The following is a 20,749-nucleotide window of genomic DNA, read 5'->3' as shown; positions in this document are numbered from 1 at the left end:
GCATCCTACTTCCCTGGGCCTTCCTTATCAATCTCTCATGGAATCCTCTTTTTATGCCCGTCTGATAATGTTGGAGTACCCCAGGATTTATCTTTAATTCACTGCTCTTCTCACCACCCTCAATTACTGGCTATACATGCTTTCAACATTGCCAAAGAACACTAATGCCAGGATTTGGGTCCTGAAGTAAACCAAGTACCAGAGGAGGCAGAGGTGGGTCTGAGATGAAGTTTCACAGTGGTCCTTCTTCACTGGGGTCCTAGAATTTTTAAAATGCAGATTACCAGGCCCAAACCTGGGAAAGTCTTGATTTCTTAGTATCAGGCATGTGTATTCTGAAGGATCTTCAAGTGATGGTCTATTATCCCTTTTAAATTTTAAAACCAGAGGAGAGAAAGAGCAATTAGGGGGGTCATTTTAAAAACTATATAAATGTCTGACCAATGTACTGTACACTTGAAACTAACAATAAAATAAAATTTAAAAAAAATAAATAATTAAAAATTATTAGTTCAATGAGTATCCACATACTGTTTATCCAGTTTCACCAATTATTAATATATTGTCATCTTGCTTTAACTATGTAGACTAAAATTGTGAATATGTAATTATTATTATGTGAAATAATAATTATTTTGCTAAACCATTTAAGTTAGTTGCAGACATCATGATATTCAACCCTAAATACTTCAGTGTGTATTGCCTGGGAACAAAGACATCCTTCCACATACAATTCATATTCAATTTTCCTTAAATACACCATAATGGCCTCTAAAGCTATTCCCCTCTACCCCAAAATCCATATATTGCATTTATTTATCTTTTAGTTTCTTGCAATCTATAACTGTTTCCTAGCCTTTTTGCTGGCCTTTCATGACATTGACATTTTTTAAGTCCAGGCCAGTAGTTTTACAGAATGTCCAAGAGATTTTATTCCACAGCCAAGGCTGAGAACAGTTTCAATAGCACTTAAGTTTGGAGAGAGCCTAACCAGTCAATGAACTAAGGAGGTAGGTCTGAGGCCAAGATGGAGAGTTAGGATAAAAGCTGGGAGGAGGTCAGGAGTGAAGTGAGGAAGAGTGGTTGGCTAGGCTGCTTGGGTGGCTTAAATATATAAAGTTACAGCAGCTGTTCTTCCTATGGTTACAAACACTGAAATACACCCAGCAGTGATTCACATGATGATTTCTTTAGCCTTCTCACCCATCTCCCGTGCCCCAGGCCCTTCTATTGAACTGTTATAGCATTTATCCGGCATATGTTAGGTGTAAGGCACTGTTCTAAGCACATGACATGCATTAACTCGTTTAACCTTTGGCACAACAAACTCTCCAGAAGACAAAAACTGTGATTGTCCCTATTTTGATGAGTGAGGAGACTGCACAAAGAGGCGGTAACTTGTTCAGGGTCACACAGCTAGTAAGTGGGGTACCAGAATTTGAACCAAGGCAGTTCTGGCTAACAAAACTTCACTTATTTTTTTTTTAATTTTATTTTTTAAATTATTATTCAATAAAATTGACGTTTTTTTCTTCTGGATGACAGTACTATAAATTTTAACACATGTGTAGATTCATGTAACCACCACAACAATCAGGATACAGAACAGTTCCATCACTCCCCTCCCCACAACCTCCCTCCTGCTATACCTTTAAAGTCACCCTCACTCCCCTGCCCATGGAGAATGTTCCTATTTTTGCTTTGTTCCTTCTGCGGGCTGTGCTTCCAATGTCAGTCTGCATTTTTTAAATTTTGCAGCATTAAACAGATCTTTCTTTGGTATTCGCCAAACGTTATAGTCAGTTGGGTTCTCCAAGACGGTTTAGTTTGGGTCTCAGTCTTCGTTATGCTAATTAGGATCAGTTTAACGCACCCAGAAGGTAAGGATAAACCCAACAGTTCATCAACAGCTTCACAGAACCGTTTTCCTGAGCTCTTCACTCTTGAGTTTTCTGTTCAGTTCTTTCTGGTTCCCTGGGTTCCGACTTTGGGCCGTTTGGGCTAGAAATAATCTGTGTCCGGGAATGCGCTATGACTGGGGCCAAGTGGGAGGAGACGGGGAGGGGGCAAACAAACAAAAAGAAAGCAGTGGGTTTTGGCCCCTCCCTCTTAGATCCGCAGGTCCATTGAACTGAGAGGAAGGATTTTTTCCTTCAGAGATTTGACTTCTGCCAGTTCCCATTCCTGGCTGCTCTTTGCCACTATTGCCACGACCACCGTCGGACTTCCTAGTGACTGAGGCACGGAGGAACCGGAAAAAAAAAGAGAAAAAAAGGAACAGAAAAAAAGAGGAGGAAAAAAATCCTCCACTCTCTCTTGGGCTTTTGGATTTTCCTTTGCTGCTCATTGATCCAGAACTAGAGGCTTTCTCCTGGATCTCCTTTTGCACCATTGTATTCACTTCCAGTTTTCAGAATGTGTTGAGTTTGTGCTAAGAGTTGCTAGAGAAACCAGTGAGTTGGTGGTTCTTTTCTTTCTAGTGTTCTCCTCTGATCCACCTACTGATATTTACTTTTTGGAGTTCTCAAATAGTTGCTCATGCATTCTGTACACGTTTTATAGTCAAATTCAGTGGGAGATAGTTGCTCATGCATTCTGTACACATTTTATAGTCAAATTCAGTGTTTAGTCCATCATATCCAGAGTCAAATATCAGCCCTCACTTATAAATCCCATGCCATAGTGCCTCTCCACATAAATATCTCATAGACACTATGAGTTCATCATGTGTCAATCAGATTCCATTATTTATTCAGCTAGTCTTACCTCTTCCCATGATCCCTATCTCAGCCAATCTCACCGTCGTTTACCCAGTTGTCCAAGCCTGAATCCATTATTGTCTTTGACTCCTCCCTCTCTGTAATATCCACATGTATCATTCACTGGTCCTGGTTTTTCCCTCCTTTGTCCACTATTTTAAATTCTTCAGGCCTATATGCTTTATCACCTGGGCTATTGTTATACTCAGCTAACTGGTGTGACAGGCTGATATTTTTGATTTTCTTTTTCCAACTTTCTATTTTTTGAACTTCTTATTGGATACACACAGGAAAGCACTCAAAGTTATAAACCCAATAAATTATTGATAAATTATCCTAAACTGAACCTATTCATGGTCAAGAAGCAGAACATCACCACCATCCAAAGGTCCTTTTGTACTTGCTCTCAAATACTATCCCTTTCTTTCTTTACTATACTGATTCTCAACACCACAGTTTGGCTTTGCCATTTTTAAAACTTTACACATATATAGAATCATACCGAATGATATTTTTTGTGCCGGGTTTCCTAGTGCAACATTATGTTTTGTGAGATTCGATCATGTTGTTGTGTGTTGTTTTATTCTCACTGCTGTATAATATTCCATTCTACGTTGTCATCTGTTTTATGGTTGCTGGATATTTGGGTTGTTTCCAGTTTGGGCCTATTAATAATATTGCTGCTATGAATGCTCTTATACATGTCTTTTGGTGGCCATCAGCACTCATTTATACTGGATAAATACCTACAGATGTTATTTCTGACATGCATATGTTCAAGGCAGAAAACTGATTTCCCACAATACATTCTGGCTTTTGTTCACAACATCCTTGAGCTCCAGAGGGAGGAAAACCTTTGCCATAAAGAAAAAAATATCTTGGAAGAAACAGAAAGAGAAAAAGATTTTTCCGGATTGAAAAAGAGATTTCCCCAGCGTAAGGGGAGAAGAGAAAGAGCTCTGTGGATTCCAGAGTTGCAAAGCCTGGCCTGGCTTCCATGCAACATGTGAGAAAAGCCCCAGAGAGAAGTTGTGAGGTAGGGAATTTAGAAAGTTGAGGCCATAAGCAAAGATTTTCCACAAAAAGCATCAGAGTGCTGCCACGCCTGAAAGGCCCTGCACATGGGGCCAATGAATATCTTATCATTAACCAGCATGAGCAGATGATTTCATGACTAGAGAGCCATACTGCCATGCCCTGGTATATATAAAATTCCCAGAACTCAGGCACAGCTCCGAGTGAAAGCTCCCAAAAATATCTATAGCTGAATTTTCTCCAGACTTATGGGATTGAGAGCTCAAAATGAAATTAACTCTGATTTATAAAGAGATGTGATATTTCTTATCCATCTGAGTTGTGGACTGAGGTTTATACCTCCTACATTAGCCTGGTATTCCCCAGGGCTACTCTAGCACATGTGGCTTTGTGAAAAAGAGAAAACAAGTATTGCCTCTGGGCTGACCAATTAGGGAAAGGCTCACTTTCCTCTCAGTTGGCAGTGTTAGGCCATGGTGCTTGGCTTGATACTTGGAATGTGGGCTGGATTTCAGCCACATTCATGCTCCTAGTTCCATACGACCTGTACAACTATACATGGCAATTCTGAGTGACCCCTGTCCCAATCTGGCCTTGCCTTCATTACCAGAGTTCTTGCTCTGAGGCACACTTCAGACCATGGCACTCTCCTGCTTAAAACCCTTCAAAGGTTCTCCATTACCTAGATCTGTACTAATAAATACACTAACCACTAGCCACATGTGGTTCTTGAGCATTTGAAATGTGAAAATGTGACTAGTTTGAATTGAGATGTGTCATAAATGTAAAATACATACTAAATTTCAATGACTTAGTATTTGAAAAGAATGTAAAATATGTCATTAATAATGGTTTATATTGATTATGTTAAAATAATATTTTTATGTATTGAGTTAAATAAATATAATATTAAAGTTGATGTTACTGTTTATTTCTTATTTCTTTTTTTTTTAATATGGCTACTAGATAATTTAAAGCTGCATATGTGGCTTATATTACATTTTTAATGAACAGTGCTGGTCTAGGTAAAGTTCAAACTCTTGACTTTGACAAAAAAAACACATTGTATTCTTGTCTTTGCTTCTTCTATAGCCTTATCTACCCACTAGTTTTCCTCCATTCTCTCCACCCCTCCAATACATGCGTACACACTCATTCATCTGGCATTACAGCAACTCTAAATCCTTCCTCAATCTCTTTCATATCTTTTGACTTTACACAAGCTTTTCCTTTCCTCAGATACACTTTCTCTTGTCTCCTTTGGGTCTTAGGTTTCTCATGTGTCAAGTTATAAAAGAGCAATAGATAATCTCTAGCATTCCTTCCAGGCCAGTGGTTCTATAATTGGCCTCAAAGAAGTATACAGTGGCATGCATAATCCAACAATCATTTATATTTGCATTCAGTGTGAGAAATAATAATATATACTATGCACTGGTGGCCTACTGCATGCCAGGCTTTGTTTCAATTGCTTTCAGTACCACTTAATCTCATCAGCAATTCTATGAGGTGAGTACTATCATGATACTCATTTTATAGATAGAGAAATCCAGATACAGAGAGGTTAAGTGATTTGCCAAGGTTACTAGAGACTTCAGAGCTCATGCTCTTAACATCTATACTGTGTTTGAGAAGCTAGGAATTGATAGCACTTTCAGTTGAAAGAATCTACTACAGTCTTTGCACTGCTGAAAATTTAGTCTTTAGGTCTCAGCTTAAGTATTCCTTCCTGAGAGAGACCCTCTTTGCATACCAAGTCTAAAGTAAGCCCTCTGCCCTGTTATTTTAGCTTGGTATTTCTTATTCCTAGTAGTTATCACAATTTGCCATTATATATTTACTTGTTTGCTTGTGTATTAATGTCTCATCCCCAGACTAGGAGCGTTTGGAAAGTTAGCACTATATGTCTTGTTCTTCCCCTAGGCACCCACGTAGGGATGGTAGTCATTGAAGCAAAGCTGCTGTGTCTGAACTTGGGGTTGGGAACACATTCATTTTATATTATATGTGATTTCTCTGGTTCCCAGAAGCAATCTAATTGAATAAAATTTTTCATTTAGAAAAATTACAGGAAGAGAGCAGAATCCACTGAAGATGTAGAGAGACTAGAGGAAGGGCCATACTTCTCTATCTGTCCCAAGCCCTGTCCTCTGTTCTCCCCACATTCCAAATTTCTCTGTCAGAATTGCCCCTTTCTCCCACGTTTGTTTCAGTTTTATGCCCCCAGGACACTTTTTTTTCTTTTTCTTCAGATAAATTATGAATAAAAGAGCATTACTGAGGTCAAACAAGGCCACCTTTGTTGCTTCCCCCATCCCATTGTTTCTACCCCAACCAGAGGCCAATGGTATTATGAATTTGACATGTGTAAAGTTTTGATCCAAGATTATGGGCTTCCTTGAGGACAATGACTCCACTCTCATCCTCCAGATCCTCTGCCCCAAGCACAGGGCTTACTCAGTAAGTATTAGATAAATGAATGGAGGAGTAGGCTTTCTGTTTTATCTTGAACACTAATTATTGAATCACCTCTTGAGGAGGGGAGGCTGTCCTGTGAGGGCTACAGAGGCATTGCCTGCCCTTGAAATACTTATGATCTGATTGAGGAGAGAAAGAAGTGTATAAAGCAACATGTTCTCTGAGCCAAATGAAGGAACCAACTAGCACAACAGAAAGACTGCAGCAGGCCCAGGAGGTCTCATAGCTGAGGTAGGATTTAAGTTGTATGTTCAAGAAAAGGAAGATCTTAATTGATCAGATAATAAGAAGGGAGAGCATTGGAAAAAGAAAGCAACCCAAGTGACTATGTGGAGGAAGGAATATCAATACTTGTTTGGGTACACCAATGTCTACTAATTTTCTCTCTGACATGCCATTATCTACAATTTGCTGCCACTCTACATCTGGGCTCCCTAAGGCAGCCTGTTATTCTAAAGTAGCTTCTCTGATCACTTTTTTGGGATTGTGAAGGCTACCTCATAGGTTGTTAGTTTCATAAATAGCCCTAAATTATATTTTGGATAGGTTGTGTAAATCCAACAGATGTGCACTGAAGAATATGATGGGCCTTTCCAGAACTTTTGGTAGCAGTATTACTTTATATTTTATTTAACGGACATTTACATAACATTTACTAATACTAAGACTCTTCTAAGCACTTGAAAATATTTTTTTATTTAAATTTTATTTTTATTAAAGTATAGTCGGCATACAATATTAGTTTCAGGTGTACAACATTGTGATTCAATATTTATATACCTTCGTGATCACCACACTAAGTCTAGTTACCATCTGTCACCATGCAAAGTTATTACAATATTATTGACTGTATTCCCTGTACTATATACTACATCTCCATGGCTTATTCATTAACAGATACCAACCTTATTAATAAATGACCTATGAAGTATGTGCTATTATTATCCTAATTTTAGAGATGATTAAAGTGAGGCAGGAAAGGATTAAGTCACTCACTCATGGTCATACAGCTAATAAGCAGCAGAGCTGAAATTCAGCCAACTCTTAATCATCATGCTCTAATGCCTCTCTCTACAAAAATCCTGGATGGATGATTGAATTAAGGTCCTTTAAATCCTTTTAAATCAATCTTGAGACCATTATTTTTATTCTTTTTAATAAAATTTATTTTAGAATAATTTTAGATTTACATAGAAGTTGCAAAGATAGTATTGATAATTCATGTATACACTTCACCCAGTTTCTCCTTATGTTAGCATTGTTGCATAACCATGGTCCTTCTGTCAAAATGAAGAAATCAACATTAGTACATTACTGTAAACTCAGCTACAGACTTTATTCATGTTACACAAGTTTTTCCACTAATGTTACTTTTCAATTCCAGGAGTCAATCCAGGCTACCACATTGCATTTACTCATCAGGTCTCCTTAGTTTCCTCTGCTTTGTCAGTTTGTCAGTCTTTCCTTGGTACTCATGACCTTGACAGTTTTGAAGAGTACTGGTCAGATATTTTATAAAATGTCCCTCAATTTGGGATTGTCTGATATTTTCCTCACAAGTAGACTGAGGTTATAGGTTTGGGAAGAGAATACCACAGAGGCGAAGTGCTCTTCTCATCACATGGTATCGAGGGTACATGATATCACTGGTGATGTGAACCTTCATCACCTGCCTAAGGTAGTATCTGCCAGATTTCTCCATCATAAAGTTACTGTGTTTCCATTTTAATACACATTTTTATTATATACATATATTGGTTAGAAGTAAGTTATTAATTTCAGCCCACAATCAAGGGGGAAGGGATTAAACTCCACCTCCTAGAGGAAAGAAATATCTACATATATTATTTGGAATCATTCTGTAAGGTTTTTCCCATCTCCCTATTTATTTATTTGTTCCGTCATTTATTTATATCAGTATAAAATAAACTCATATATTTTATACTTCGGGTTATGATCCAATACTATGTTATCTATTATAGACTATTCCTTTTTAAAATCCATATCCTTTCTGTACTTTTGAAAGGCTTGAAAATTCAGAATTCCTTATTGTGGGTTTGTTTAAAGTAGGGACTATCTAAATTAAATTCTGGTATAAAATTTGAGGGGTGTGTTGTGCATGCATACACTCATTTTACAAATGAAGAAATTGAAATTTGGTGATGTTAAGTGGGTTGACCATGCTTACACAGTATGCAATGGAATTTTAGACAGGAATGATCTCTCTATAATCACAGTAGTAGATCTCCATGCTCTGCTTAAGAAGTGAAGCTTATTAGCTCACAAGGCAGCTCTTTTGATGTAAGGTCTGCTCTATTACTTATGGGACTGCAATCATCAGGGAGTGGGATTGGAAGAGAGAGAGAAAAATGGTGGCCTTGGGAAGAGCAGAATATAATGGAACATTTGGTAAGAAAAGGGGTTTGACAAGAGAGGAAGTGGTGACTGAGTCTAAGGTGTGGCAGCTGAAAACGGGTGTGTTTCCTGGATTTCAGCAAAGTAGTTGGCTACTAGACTGACAAAATGCATGCAGAGAGAAATTGTAGCGACCACCCCTACACTCCATGCCCATCTAGCCCCTGTTCTTCCTCGCAGTGGTCAGACTTCAGTTATTGTATTACTCATTTTGCCCATCTCCAATACGTTCATTCATAAACTATATTCCTACTACTCAGCCATAAAATGATGAAATATTGCCATTTGCAATTACATGGATGGATATTGAGAGTAACATGCTAGGTGAAGAAAGTGACAGAAAAGGATAAGAACTATATGATTTCACTCATATTGAGATATAAAATGAAAAGCAACAAATGAACAAGCAAAACAAACTCATAGACACAGACCACAGTATGGTGGTTACAAGAAGGGAAGTGAGTAAAGGGAGGATGAAGAGGGTAAAGAGGAGAAAATATATAGTGGCAGAAGGAAATTAGACTTCAGGTGGTGAGTACATAATGAAATATACAAATGATATACTATAGAATTGTACACTTGAAACTTATATAATGTTATTAACCAATGTTACCACAATAAATTTAATTAAATAAAAAATTTAAAAGCTGTATTTTTAAATTCAACAGATATTCTTGAGCACCTACTATATAGGCTAAGATCTATTCTAGGTTCCACAGGTGAGTTGAAAGGATGATATGTATGTGTATAGGTGAGTAGGAGGTAAAGAAATATTTTTTATTGCTTTTTTTTACTTTTAATAATAATTTTTATTTTGTAATTACTGTTGGCATACAATATTATATTAGTTTCAGGTGTACAACATAGTGATTATACATTTATATAACTTACAAAATGATCACCCCAATAAATCTAGTACCCCTCTGAAACTATACATAGCTATTATAATATTATTGACTATACTCCTTATGCCATACTTTACACCCCCTTGACTATTTTGTTAACTACCAATTTGTACTTCTTAATCCCTTTTCCCTTTTCATCCGGCCCTCCACCCTACTCTCATCTGACAACCATCAAAATGTTCTCTGTATCTATGACTTTGTTTCTGTTTTGTGTTTGTTTGTATTGTTCTTTAGATTCCACATATAAATGAAATCATATGGCATTTGTTTTACTCTCTCTGGCTTATTCTACTCAGCACAATACCTTCTGGGTCCAATCACGTTGTTGTAGATGGCAGGATTTCATTCATTTTTCATGGTTGAGTAATATTCTATTATATATGTATCACTTCTTCTTTAACCGTTGATGGACACCCAAGTTACCTCCATTTCTTGGCTACTGTAAATAATCCTGCAATGAATATATATATTCACATGTCTCTTCAAAGTACTATTTTGGTTTTCTTCAAATAAATACCTAGAAGTGAGATTACTGGTCCTTCTTTGTCTCTTGTTATAGCCTTTGTTTTAAAGTCTGTTTTGTCTTGTATAAGTATTGCTACTCCAGCTTTGTTTGTATGTTTCCATTTTCATGAAACATCTTTATCTATCTCTTTACTTTCAGTTTGTGTGTCTTTCAATTTGAAGTGAGTCTCTTGTAGGTAGCATATGTAAGAGTCTTGTTTTCTTATCCATTCAGCCACTCTATCTTTTGACTGGAGCATTTAATCCATTTACATTTAATGTAATTATTGATAGATTATGTAGTTATTGCCATTTTATTATTCATATTTTATCTTTCTTCTTCTTCTTCTTAAAGTTTCTTTAACATTTCTTATACTGCTGGTTTGTTGGTAATGAACTCCTTTAGCTTTTTCTTGTCTAGGGAGCTCTTTATCTGCCTTTCAATTCTAAATGATAGCTTTGCTGGATAGAGTAATCTTGGTTGTAGGTCCTTACTTTTCATCACTTTGAAAATTTCATGCTAATCCCTTCTGGTCTGCAAAGTTTCCGTTGAGAAATCAGTTGACAGTCTTATGAGAGCTCCCATGTGGGTTACTAACTGCTTTTGCTTTTAAGATTCTTTGTCTTTAACTTTTGGCATTTTAATTATGACGTGTCTTGATGTGAGCCTCTTTGGGTTCATCTTGTCTGGGACTCTCTGTGCTTCCTGGGCTTGCATGTCTAGTTCCTTGACCAGGTTAGGGAAATTTTCTGTCATAATTTCTTGAAATACGTTTTCGATTCCTTGCTCTCTCTTTTTCTTCTGATACCCCTATGATGCAAATGTTGGCACATTTGATGATGTCCCAGAGGTCCCTTAAACTATTCTCATTTTTTTCAATTCTTTTTTTCTTGTTGCTGTTGTGATTAGGTGTTTTCTGCTACCTTCTCTTCTAAACCACTGATTTGATCCTCTGCTTCATTTAATCTAATGTTGATTCCCTCTAACACAGGGGTCCTCAACCCCTGAGCTGTGAACTGGTAATAGTCTGTGGCCTGTTAGGAACTGGGCCGCACAGGAGGAGGTGAACGGTGAGCAAGTAAGCAAAGCTTCGTCTGTGTTTGCCGCTGCCCCCCAGTGCTAGCATCGCCACCTCAGCTCCACCTCAGATCATCAAGCATTAGATTCTCATAGGAGCACCAGTCCCTGCTGCTCTAATGTATGCTTCATTTCAGTTATTGTATTCTCCATTTCTGACTGGTTATTTTTTGTTTTCTATCTCCATTTTTGTGTTTTCTATCTCTTTGTTAAAGTTCTCACTGAGTTCTTCTACTCTTCTCCTAAGTTCCTTGAGCATCCTTATAACCAGTATTTTGAATTCTGCAACTGGTAGATTGCTTGTCTCCATTTTGTTTAGTTCTTTCTCTGGAGCTTTGTTTAGTTTTTTCATTTGAGACATGTTTTTTGTCTCCCCATTTTGTCTGCCTCCTTGTATTTTTTTGTATGTATTAAGTAGAGCAGCTAGGTCTCATGGTCTTAGTAGACTGACATTATGTTGTAGGTGTCTTGTGGAGCCCAGTGGTTCAGTCTCCCTGGTCACCACCAGACCTGGGGCTTCAGGTGTGTCCTTTTTATGGGTTGTGTGTGCCCTCCTGATGTGGCTGAGCCTTGGTTGCTGTTTGCATGTCAGTTTGATGGATTGGCCCTCAGGCTGATTGGTTGCGAAGACTGACCAGTGACAATAGTGGAAGAGCTATTGTGCAGGGGCTGACCCTACAGAGCTGGATTTGCCTTAGCAGGGCTCTGATGCCTTCCCAGTCTGCCCTTTGGGTGTGTAGTCCTCTGATGTGGCCTCAGTTGGTGCTCAGGCTTGGTTTGAAGGCAGTCACTGGGCAGGCTGGATCCTGGGAGGGGCTCTGCCACAGGCCATGTTCAGCTGTAGCCTGTGCCCTGCCCGGGGCCACCTGGCATGAGCCACCATGCAGTCTTCAGATAGCTGCCACCACACTGGGCTTAGAGGTGCCTCAAGAGGTAAAGCCGCAAACTGAGGCTGGCTGCCGTTAGTGCTGGGCTCGGAGCTGCTCTGCAAGAGGTACAAGACATGCCAACGCCAAGCATGCTTCTTGTTTAGATTTTTTGAGCCAAGACAGGCCGTTTATATGGAAAAGCCACTGGAAGTGGCTTGGGTGTGTACGCAAGTAGGGTGGGGTGGGGTCTCAGGGAATTTTTAGGGCAGGATGCGACCAGTATTAGTCAGGTTGATGGAGACTCAGATATGGCAGCCACCTCGTCTACGCAGTAGAAGTGGGGAGGGCTGAACAAAGGAACAATGCCCTCTGCCAGCATTTCTGTCTGGGAGAAAGCTGTTCCTCCAGCCCTCACCCCAAAGCCAGACAATAAAGGTGCCTTATGTCCCTGGCACCTTTAGAGCTGTTGCTCCAGTGCTGGAGTTCAGAGTGAGTAAGTGAGTCGGCCAGCAAGTAAGTCCCTTAAAGAGGGATACCTGGGACTCCAACCATCCTCAGTCTCACACAACCACAATCTCCACTGGTTTTCACAGACAGAAGTTGTGGAAACTTCTCTTGCAGGTACTAGAATCCCTAGCTAGAGAGCCTGGTGTGGGGCTGATATCCCTCACTTCTCCAGGGAGACCTCCGCAGTTGAGGTATCTCTCCTGATTTTTAACCACTACACACAGGTGTGAGATCAGCCTGTTTCACGACTCTGCCCCACCTAGTCTCAAGGGGGCCTCAATCGTATGTCCCCAGTTGTAGGACTTCTGTTCAGCAAGACTTCAGGCGACTCCAAATGGTGGCTATTCTGTAGTTTAGTTGTAATTTTGAGGTGGTCATGAGAGGAGGCGAGCACAACATTTACCTACTCCACCATCTTGGCTGGAAGTGTTTCTATTGCTCTCTTTTTATTTGGATTAAATTAAGAATTTCTCATTCCTTTTACCCTTAATTTCTTTTTTAAAACTTTGTTGAGATATAATTCGCATATCACACAATTTGTCCACTTAAACTGTACTACAAGTGCTCCCAACTCGGCACTGCCACCATCTTCCTGGAGGAAAGAGCCAGAGGCAAAGGCTCCCTTTCCCGCCGTTGCTGCATACTCTTACCGCCATCTGCCCTCCCTCTACCACCTCTCTTATCCTCAGCAGTCACATACTTCTTTCTAAAGAAACTCCCTTCCTCTCGCTCTAGTTACCTATAAAGTGAAGAATCACATCACCTGTTCCACTCTTATCAGCATAAGGAAACCAAGCTCATAAGATTGATGAAACTTCACTAAAGATGTCTAAGCAACAACTAACTCAGTTTAAATCCAGAAACTCCTATGTTGTATTTGCAAATCTTGCCAACCAAGTTCGCCAAAAATCAGTGAAAAAAAAGTTTTGAGTTCACACTAATGGTGGTCGGTGGTCTATGAATCAGGTCTAGGAGAATTCTCATAAACAGCCTATTCCTGACTGATCTCTACCCAGAAAGAATCATACTTGGAGCTGCAGAGAAAATTGAAAGGACTGTCCAAATTGAGGCTTCAACTGTTGAGACTAAAGAGCAAGGGGTCAAGCCGCACCTGACAGTGGTGGACACATTTGGCTATGGTGACACTATCGACTGCAGGAATTGTTTTAAGACAATTATCTCCTACATGATGAGAGTGGTTTGAACAGACAGCACGTAATTGATAACAGGTGCACTGCTACTTTTACTTCATTTCACCCTTTGGACATGGACTTAAGCCCTTAGATGTCGCATTTATGAAAGTCATACACAATAAGGTCAATATTATGCCTGTCATTGCAAAAGCCGACACTCTCTGAAGGAATGAAAGTGCTTCAAGAAAAGGATTCTGGATGCAATTGAAGAACATTATGTCAAAATCTATCATTTGCCTGATGCAGAATCAGATGAAGATGAGGACTTTAAAGAGCAGAAGCCTAGGCTTCTCAAGACCAATATCCCATCCTCTGTGGTTATATCCATTCAGCTGATCCATGCCAAAGGCAAGAATGTCAAAGGTCACCTCTACCTGTGGGGTGTCATGAAGGCGGAGAACTCAGAGTACAATCACTTTCTGAAGCTGAGGACAGTGCTCATCACTCACATGCAGGACCTCCACGAGGTGACCCAGGACATTCACTATGAGGATTTCCATTCTGAGAAGTTCAAACAGAGTGACAGAAAAGTGGAAAATGAGGACATGAGTAAAGACCAGAAATGGAATTCAGAGATGCTAGTCACTCTCTGCTGGTCACTTAAACCTAGGACTTGTAAACCCAATAGCCATGGGGAAGCTCTATATAGTCAAGTTCATGGAAAAGTAGAGAAGTCAGAATTGCAAAGTGAAGACTGAAGTGGATATGGAAAGACAGAAGACTACATGGACTGAGAGGGTAATTAAAAGAAAAAAAGAACTACCTTGATTTCTGAAGACTTTCCAGTTCATGGCTTTAGTCTCTCCTGAAACCTGGCTATACTTACTGACCTTGTGTTCCATGAAACTCCCTATATCCTCTAATAAGCCCTCCTCATTCCTTAAACAAATATGAAATCAAAGTGAATCAGAGATTTAAGTGTATAATGTAAAAATATAAAACTTTTTGAAGAGGACATAGGAGAAAATCTTTGTGGCCTGAGTTAGAGGAAGAGTTGTTAAATATGACATCAAAAGTCAATCCATTAAAACATAGATAAATTGAACTTTTTAAAAATTAAGAACTTCTGCTCCATGAAAAAAAAAACACCTTGTTAAGAGGATAAGACGAGCCATGAAAAAATATTTGCAAATCCCAGATCAACAAAGGACTCATATACAGAATACATAAAGAATACTCTAGCAGTTTTGAAACGGGCTTGCCACCAGAACACAAGTGTTGTGAAAACCACTGCTAAATCTTAGCCAAAATGAGAAAGGAAAAGACTCACATCAACATGGTCATTGGACACATAGATTCCGATGAGTTAACTACAATTGGTAATCTGATCTACAAATGCGGTGATATTGACAAAAGAACCATCAAAATATTTGAGAAGGAAGCTGCTGAGATGGGGAAGAGCTCCTTCAAATATGCCTGGGTCTTGGATAAACTAAAAGTTGAACATGAGCGTGGTATCACCACTGATATCTCCCTGTGGAAATTCAAGACCAGCAAGTACTACGTGACCATCATTGATGCCTCAGGGCACAAATATTATTAAAAACATAATTACAAGCACATCTCAGGCTGATTTGCTGTCCTGATTGATACTGATGTTGGTGAATTTGAAGCAGGTATCTCCAAGAGTGGGCAGGCTCATGAGCATGCCCTTCTGGCTTACATACTGGGTGTAAAACAACTAATTGTTGGTGTTAACAAGATGGGTTTCACTGAGTCACCTTACAGCCAGAAGAGATACAAGGAAATCGTTAAGGAAATCAGCACCACATCAAGAAAATTGGCTACAACCCTGACACAATAGCATTTTGGCTAGAATGGAAACAACATGCTGGAGCCAATTGCTAACATGCCTTGGTGCAAGGAATGGAAAGTCACCCATAAAGATGGCAATGCCAGTGGAACCACGCTACTTGAAGCTCTGGATTGCATCCTGCCACCAACTTGTCTGACTGACAAGCCTTTGCATCTGCCACTCCAGGATATCTACAAAATTAGTAGTACTGGTACTGTCTCTTTGAGCTGAGTGGAGACTGGTGTTCTCAAACTTGGCATGGTTCTCAAACTTTGCTCCAGTCAACGTTACAACTGCAGCAAAGTCTGTTGAGATGCACCATGAAGCTTTGAGTGAAGCTCTCCTGGGGACAATGTGGGTTTCAATGTCAAGAATGTGTCTGTCAAAGATTTTCACTGTGGCCAATGGGGCCGGTGACAGCAAAAATAACCCACCAGACTTAATTGACAAGATATCTTCTGAGAAGACTCATGGAGAGTCAGATTATTCAAAAAGGCAAAACAGGGGTGAGGATGAAGATGGTGGACTGGATAAAAGCAGGATTCGTTTCCTCCCAGGTTCGCATTGCAATTACAACCAAATTATCAAATGATCAATGTGGAGAATCACCTGAAGTCTAGCTGATGGTAAGCTTACATCTGATAATATAAAGAAGCCACATCGAAGCAAGTAGGAGGGGCAAAGTCGAGAATCAGTCTGGACCCACTCCCACGGGTGGTGGAGGATCACTGGGAGAGAGAGCAAGGCTGCAGAAGCTCTCCTGAAGGAGAGAGTGGTCCTGGTCTCATTTGGAGACTCACCAGCCCAGGGTACCAGCCCAGGGAAGAGGATATTTCAATAACTCTGACTGTAAAAAACAGAGGGGATTCTGGCCATCTGGGTGAGATGAAAGGAGAATGAAACCCCAGATGCCCCTTTGAAGGACCAGCGCACAGGATTTCTGACCTCTGGACTCTCACCCAGCAGTGGGTCAGAGGCTTGCGTGGGATTCATTCTGAGAAAGTCCGCATTACCTGGCACCAGAACGAGGGCTGGAAGGGTAGGCACCAATGTGCCTTAGTTTGGTCCCTCTACCAGGCAATCTACAGACTGAGCCCGCTTGACTGTGCAGACCCCTCCCACAGAGCCATTAGGAAGCGCTGGCCAGAGGGGATCAGCCTGCTCGTCCCAGCCAGCAGATTATCCGGGGCGTTTGTTACTGGATGGCTGCCAAGCCCTGCTTTTATTCAAGGCCAAGCATTCCCAGCGGTCTGAGAGCTGCATTTCCGGATAGGGTCAGGGAGATCACTGCTGTCAACATGAACTTGGGCTAATCTCAGGGTTCTGTGGGCCAGTCCCAGACAACAACTGGTCTTGCTGCGATCTGGAACTTCTGAGGGAACTCATGAACAGTTACCAAAGTTGCAGCAAGACTGAGGCTGTATTGATCTGACTGCCATTGTCTCTCTGAGACCCTACTCCAACCTACCCGCAAGTTGCTCCAGTCAGCCCATTGACAGTGAATTGCCACAGCCCTGCCCCTCCCCTTCCCTTATCTCCTAGTCCACACTGGCAACAAACTTTGGCTGACACAGGGTGGGCATTGCACGGAAATCAGTGGCAGGTAGACCTTTGCTTCCTGCAAGAGTTGTAATATTGTGTCCAGGAAGTGTAGGGTTCTGTGGGACCACCTCAGACGGCAGCTGGTCTCACTGTGATCTGTGACTACAGTGGGAACTCCCAGGCACAGAAGTTGCAGCAAAACTGAGGCTGTATTGGCCTGACAGACCTTGTCTCCCTGAGATCCCACTTCATCCAAGCCACAAAGTGCCTGCAGCCCATTGACAGGCAGCCTCCTGTGCCCTGTTTGGCTCGAGGGTAATGCAGTCAGCGCAGGCAACAGACCTTGGTTAGCACAGTGAGTGCTTTTTGAGGAAAACAGCTGTGGACAGACACTGCTGCCTGTACAAGCTGCAATATCTTGTGAGGGGATTGCAGAGGTCTGTATTGGCCTGACAGCCCTTGACTTCCTGACCTCCTGTCCCATCCAATACACATAGTGCCCACTGCACATTGATAGGCAGCTGCCCCTGCCCTGGGGTGGCACATTTAGGCCCAAGGTGAACAGCAGCTGACTATCCTATGAGTAGAAACTTATACAGGGAGCCACAGAGACAGCGTGGGCACGTAAACTGACACTGCAGTGGCAGAGGGAAATTTACTCACTAGACCCAGGAGATTCCTGGGGTCTCTGCGCCACCTAACATGCATATCACCCAGAGGCTCATCCAGTTTCAGAGACTTACAGGCAACTAACAGGCAATGTTAGGCCTTGAGGAGCACTGGTCCCTCTGCTAAACTGCCATATGTCAGGGACAAGGGATAGCCAGCTGGTGTCTACACCGTTGTCTCTTCCACTTAACTATAGATCCAGCATAGGCAACAACCATTTGCAGATCGCTTTGCAGTTCTCACCAGGTAGCCCTGAGGAATCAAAGCAGCAGCTGACCTTGCCTGTGGGGGAGCTGCTCCCAAGGGGCTACAAAACCAATGCATCTGGAGGCTGGCACCAGAACACGATGGAGCAACACCCGACTAGTCCCATTAGTGGTACACACAAAGGGTGGTTGCAACAAGTACACAAGCTTGCTAGGGCAAATCCCACTCAGTGGAGTCAGCCCCCACACAACAACTCTTACCCTGTGGGTATATCCAATGCCCACAATTAGTCAGCCTGAGCGTTAATCCCATCCACTGGTCTAATAACAGCAATAAATGCTTGGTGACAACAGAAGATCATGCACAACCCACACAAAAATCACAACCAGAGCCCCCAGCATACAGGATCAGGGAGAGTGTGCAACTGGGCCATACAGGACACTTTCCACATTAGGCCATCTGGCCAAGGCTGAGAGATGAAACAAATATTCCTGACACATAGAAATGAACACAGAGAGGCTAATAAAAAGAGAAAACAAAGAAACATGCCACAAATGAAACAACAGGAGAAAACTCCAGAAGACAAGCTAAAGAAAATGGAGGCAAGCAACCTACCAGAGACAGAGTTCAAAATAATGGTTATAAGGATGCTCAATGAATTTATGGGGAGAATGGATGAGCACAATGAGAACATCAAAGAGAGATAATTAGCATAAAAATGTACATAGAAACCATAAAAAAGAACTTGACAGAAATGAGGAATACAATAACTTAAATGAAGAAGACACTAGAAGGACTCAACGGTAGATTAGATGAAGCAGAAGATCGAATCAGCATATTGGAAGACAAGGTAGCAGAATACACCCAGTCAGAACAACAAAAAGAAAAAAGGATTTTAAAAAATGAAGATAGTTTAAGAGACCTCTGGGATGACATGAAGTGTAAAAACTTCCCTAACCTGGCAAAGGAATTAGACTTACAAGTTCAGGAAGCCCAAAGAGTCCCAAACAAGAGGAATTCAAACAGACCTACACCAAGATACATCATAATTAAAATGCCAAATGTCAAAGACAAAGAGAATTTCTTAAAAGCAGCAAGAGAAAGGCAGCTAGTTACTTACAAGAATATCCCTATAAGAATGTCTGCAGACTTTTCAATGGAAACTTTGAAGGCCAGAAGAGACTGGCAAGAAATAGTCAATGTTATGAAAAATGAGAATCTACAACCACAAATATTCTACCAGCAAGGCTTTCAATTAAAATGGAAGGTGAAATAAAGAGCTTCCCAGACAGGAAAAAGCTTAAAGAATTCATCATCAATAAGCCAGCATTAGAAGAAATGTGAAAGGATCTTCTGTAAAAAGAGAAGGGGTACAAAAGGAAATAGAAATAACAAATATGAATAATAAAAAGAGAGTAACTATGTACCTATCAGTAACCACTTTTAATGTAAATGGATTAAATGCTCCAATCAAAAGACATACGGTAAATGAATGGATAAGAAAACAAGACCAATGCATATGCTATCTGCAAGAGACCCAATTCAGATCAAATGAAACTCACAGACTGAAAGTAAAGGGAATGGGAAGAGATATTTCACGCAAATGGAAAAGGAATTTTAAAAAGCCAGGATAGCAATACTTATATCAGATAAAATAGACTTTAAAACAAAAGATATAAAATGCTAAATATATATATATATATATTTGTATATAGTATAAAAATGAATAAACTGGCATTAAAAAAATAAAAATAAATAAAACAAAAGCTATAATAGGAAACAAAAATGGGCATTACATAATGATAAAGGGATCGATAAATCAAGAGGACATAACCCTAGTAAACATATATGCACCCAACATAGGAGCACCTATATACATAAAGCTATTATTGACTGACATAGGAGGAGAGATCAACAATAATAAACTCATAGTAGGAGACTTTAACACCTCATTGACACCAATGGACAGATCTTCCAGACAAAAAAATCAACAAGTAAAGAATGGGCTTGAAAGACACATTAGACCAGATGGATTTAATAGATGTTTTCAGAGCATTTTACCCCAAAGCAGCAAAATATACATTTGTCTCATGGAATATTTTCCAGGATAGAACACATGTTAAGACACAAGACAAGTCTCAATAAATTTAAGAAAATTGAAATTATATCAATGTCTTCTCTAATCACGATGGCATGAAACTAGAAATCAACTACAAGAAAAAACTGGAAAATACACAAACACATGGAGGCTAAATAACATGCTATGAACAATGAATAAGTTATCAATGAGATCAGGAAGAAATCAAAGGTTACGTAGAGACATTGTGTTTTCATATTTTGAGTCATTGTGTTTTCATATTACATAGAGACATTGTGTTTTCATATTTTGAGTCATTGTGTTTTCATATTCACTTGACTCAAAATCTATGGGACACAGCGAAAGCAGTCCTAAGAGGGAAATTCATAGCAATACAAGTCTATCTCAAGAAACAAGAAAAAGGTCAAATAAACAGTTTAGAAAAAGAACTGCAAACGAAGCCCAAAGTGAATAGAAGGAAAGAAATAATAAAGATCAGAGTGGACATAAATGAAATAGAGTCTAGAAAAACAATGCAAAAATTAATGAAACCAAGAGCTGGTTCATTGGAAGGATAAACAAAATTGACAAACCTTTAACCGCACTCATCAAGGAATAAAGAGATAGGACTCAAAATCAGAAATGAGAGCGGAGAAATAACTACAGACGTTACAGAAATACAAAGGATCATAAGAAAATACTACACGCAATCATAC

The 20,749-nt window shown here is 40.1% G+C and overlaps 2 pseudogenes; both read left to right on the top strand.

The window, feature by feature from the left end:
- The first annotated feature begins 13,354 nt into the window (after positions 1-13,354).
- LOC102891698 lies at positions 13,355-14,441 on the top strand (annotated as a pseudogene).
- Positions 14,442-14,992: 551 nt separating this feature from the next.
- The window catches only part of LOC102891461, an 8,125-nt pseudogene continuing 2,368 nt past the window's right edge, over positions 14,993-20,749 (top strand).

This window comes from Pteropus alecto, unplaced genomic scaffold, assembly GCF_000325575.1.
Source record: "Pteropus alecto unplaced genomic scaffold, ASM32557v1 scaffold365, whole genome shotgun sequence".
NCBI lineage: Eukaryota > Metazoa > Chordata > Mammalia > Chiroptera > Pteropodidae > Pteropus > Pteropus alecto.
Note: the sequence above shows the minus strand (reverse complement) of the source record. Positions and strands in the feature narration are given on the sequence as shown.